The following is a 3,755-nucleotide window of genomic DNA, read 5'->3' on the forward strand; positions in this document are numbered from 1 at the left end:
CTGAAAACACAACGCGACGAAATGTAAACTTTGACACGAAACAATTTAGGAAAGGAACCCCCTTGACCTTTAACGTTCTCTGGCTACACAACATCGCCGCCGCCACCACCACCACTACCACCACCACCACCACCACCACTACTACTACTACTACTACTACTACTACAATATTCAAAATTATAAAAGAGGAAGAATATTTTAAAAAACATGTTCCTGTTTTAATGTGCAGCTGCGTCTAACTGCAAAGATCATGCATTCCATGAGGTTAGTTGGTGCAACGTGAATGTGTCACCGACATTAATGGCTGATAGTTGTGGATGAGGATGAGGTGTCGAAGAGAAATGGCCTGGCAAACACACTTCTCATATGTTTAAATATACTAACAGTAAATACACGTCGTTGATCGGGTAATTACTTTTACTGTTTCTTGGGAGCCGCATTCGAAGTATTATTATATATATAATTTACTTCTGTTTGTGTGTATTTTTATAAGAGAAAAATATGGGATCTTTTTGGTTTGACGAGCAACACTTGTTTTCTTAACGAAACACTTTCAGACTTGGGATACTGGTAGAATGTGTCGTGCCATTAATTGTTTTCACCTCAATAGACGTCAGTGATTGGTTGAAATTACCGAAATACAACAACTTTTTACATGAAATAACTTCGAATACAAATTTTTTTATCTGTTCTATAATACAAAATATACAAGTATACGAAGTTTGAAAGTCTTTCGGTACCAAAAACACTACATAAAACATTAATGAAAAACGTTGCCCGTCAAACCAAAAAGATCCAAAATATGTAATAATTGAAATAGAAAAAAGGGTAATCTTTCAGTTTCGAGAGGTTAAAAAATACAAGGGAAATAACTGAACGTCTTACCAGTATTATCCGTACTACTTTGTTTATAAATAAATCACGTGATTTGATTGACGTTAACTGTTTATATATAAATCACACACGTGATTGAATATCATAGTTTCTTATGAGAAATCGAAAATGCCTCGTGGAAGACCGGCTGCACAACATCTAACCCTAACCCTAACCCTAACCCTAACCCTAAACTTTTATTTTAAAAAATTCCGTCGCATGCTGTTTGTAAAAAGAAAAAAACATTTTAAACTTTTATAAAAAAAATTCCGTCGCATGCTGTTTTAGAGAAAAAGTAGTACGAATAATATTGGTAAGTCGTTCAGTTATTTCCCTTGAATATTTTTATTTATTTATTTTACCTCTCGATACTGGAAGATTACCGAAAAAAGATCAATTTCATACATGAACTTCTGTTTGTTTATTATATGACAAAAAGCATTGCACGTCGCGCGTTTGTCTGGTGTTCGTTTTTTGACGGTCTTTTTAGGAGCATTTTTTATTATTATTAGAAATATCAGTAAATAATAGTGAAATTTAAATTAGAAATGCTGTGTCCTATCAGTGTTAGTGCTGAAATTCCGACGCTACATTACAGGAATGGAAGGCAACAGTAAGTAACAGTCCAACGAAATTACAAATGCTGGATCCGGTCAGTCAGATTTAGTTTTACACGTCTTGTATGTGTGTATTATATAAGAGAAAAATGTAACAATTGAAATAGGTAAAAGATGGATTTCATATACGAACTTCTGTTTGTTCTTCAAGTTGCAATCCAGCAACTTTTAGTGTGTGGCCCCCAAGTTTTATTAATGCTCATGGCAAAAGAAAGTGGGATAGAAAACTGAAAGGGCTTAAATTTGAATGGGACATAAGGTGATGTAACTGGTATGCGAGGAACGAAGACGGTGTCACGTTCACCACAACCAGTGAGAACATTTGCCTCAATGCAGTTACTCATAGGTTTGTGCACAATTAGTGTTGCCCTCCTTGAACCATTTACTTTCATTTTATGGGACAAACAAACACACAAACGAACAGAATCTCTCTTTTATATATATTGATATAAGCAAACTTTGGAAGCGTGGAATGTGTTGGTTTTTACAGACAAGAAAGGCAGCTATGAGCCGTCTTTTAAGGGTAAATACCCAATATTTCTCTGCTGCTTTACATACATACATACATACATACATACATACATACATACATACATACAGACAGACAGACAGAAAAACAAATGACAGGTGTATAAACAACAAGCAGGTGTATTAGTTTGACGCTCGGAAAGGTGAGAAAGTCTCTTACGTTTCGAGCCTACGCTCCTCAATAGAAAGGAACACTAGGAAGAGAGATTTGTAGTTCAAAAAGGTTCAAGCGTGGTGGTGTATTGAAGCGATTTTTCATCAACAGAAGAGTCCAGTGAAATCCATAGGTATATTCAGTAGTAATAATCTAAGTAAGAAAATTCAAAAGGTGTGAGGAGAAGAAAAAGAAGAAAAAAAGAAGAGAAAGAAGAAACGGAGAGAAAAAGAGAAGAAAAGACCAAAGGAAATGAGAGAGAGAGAGAGAGAGAGAGAAGTAAAGTAACAAAGTACGGAGTAAGAAAAACAGAGTACAGGTAGTGGGAAGTCCGAAGTGTAGGAGGTTGAAGCAGGATAAAACTGGTACGACCATGTAAGCGTACAATATATAGTTGAAAATTTCCAGAAGAGCAAAGGACGAAGACAAGTGTATCAATAACAAGCATATATATACTCTTTTACTCTTTTACTTGTTTCAGTCATTTGACTGCGGCCATGCTGGAGCACCGCCTTTAGTCGAGAAGATCGACCCCAGGACTTATTCTTTGTAAGCCTAGTACTTATTCTATCGGTCTCTTTTTGCCGAACCGCTAAGTTACGGGGACGTAGACACACCAGCATCGGTTGTCAAGCGATGTTGGGGGGACAAACACAAGCACACATACATATATATACATATACATATATACGACGAGCTTCTTTCAGTTTCCGTCTACCAAATCCACTCACAAGGCTTTGGTCGGCCCGAGGCTATAGCAGAAAACACTTACCCAAGGTGCCACGCAGTGGGACTGAACACGGAACTATGTGGTTGGTAAGCATGCTACTTACCACACAGCCACTCCTGCGCCTAAAAAAATAAATAAATACTCGCTCTAGGTGCTATGCTGTGAGACTGAACTCTTAATCATAGTGCTGGGAAATAAACTTCTTACCACACAACCGCGCAAATCATGGTCTTTCTCCTCAACACGAAGAACTATCAGGAGCGGAGGCGAATACGTACTGGGGATGGGGGAAAGAAGAGAGAACTAACACTCGATCGTTTTAGAAGTCCCAGAATAAAAACGTAAAGACCTATTTTATTACTAAATGTCTTTCTCTCTTCTTCATTGTTAAAAGTGAAGAAGCTATGATCGATCGTATTTCAGCCTAATTTGTCATTTTAAATGACTGGGGCGTTCCTTTCTCTGTCTCTATCGCTTCACTCCTTTTCTCTACGGTTAAGGGAGAGAAGGTGCGTGGCTCAGTGGTTAGGGGTATTCGGCCCATGATTGTAAAGTCATGAGTACAATTCTCTGTGGCATGGTGTGTTCCTGAGCAAGGTACTCTACTTCATCTTGCTGCAGTTCACTCAGATGAGTTGTCGGTGTAATTCAGAGGGGCCAGCCTTGTCGCATTCTGTGTGAGGCTGACAGACAGACAGACAGACAGACAGACGACAGACAGACAGACAGACAGTTAGACATATATATATATATATATATATATATATATATAATACAAAAAATATATATGCATGTATACACACATATATGTATATACTTTCATCTACATGTGTATATAGATGCATATCAGGGT

The 3,755-nt window shown here is 37.5% G+C and overlaps 1 protein-coding gene across 1 annotated transcript in view; it reads left to right on the forward strand.

The window, feature by feature from the left end:
• Positions 1–284: 284 nt before the first annotated feature.
• LOC106883345 (polycomb protein EED-like) overlaps positions 285–3,755 on the forward strand; it is a 35,952-nt gene continuing 32,481 nt past the window's right edge. Inside the window, exon 1 of the mRNA XM_052971324.1 lies at positions 285–407. The gene's annotated coding sequence lies outside the window, so the exon portion shown is untranslated. The remainder of the gene's footprint in view (positions 408–3,755) is intronic.

The sequence above is a fragment of the Octopus bimaculoides genome, chromosome 10 (assembly GCF_001194135.2).
Source record: "Octopus bimaculoides isolate UCB-OBI-ISO-001 chromosome 10, ASM119413v2, whole genome shotgun sequence".
NCBI lineage: Eukaryota > Metazoa > Mollusca > Cephalopoda > Octopoda > Octopodidae > Octopus > Octopus bimaculoides.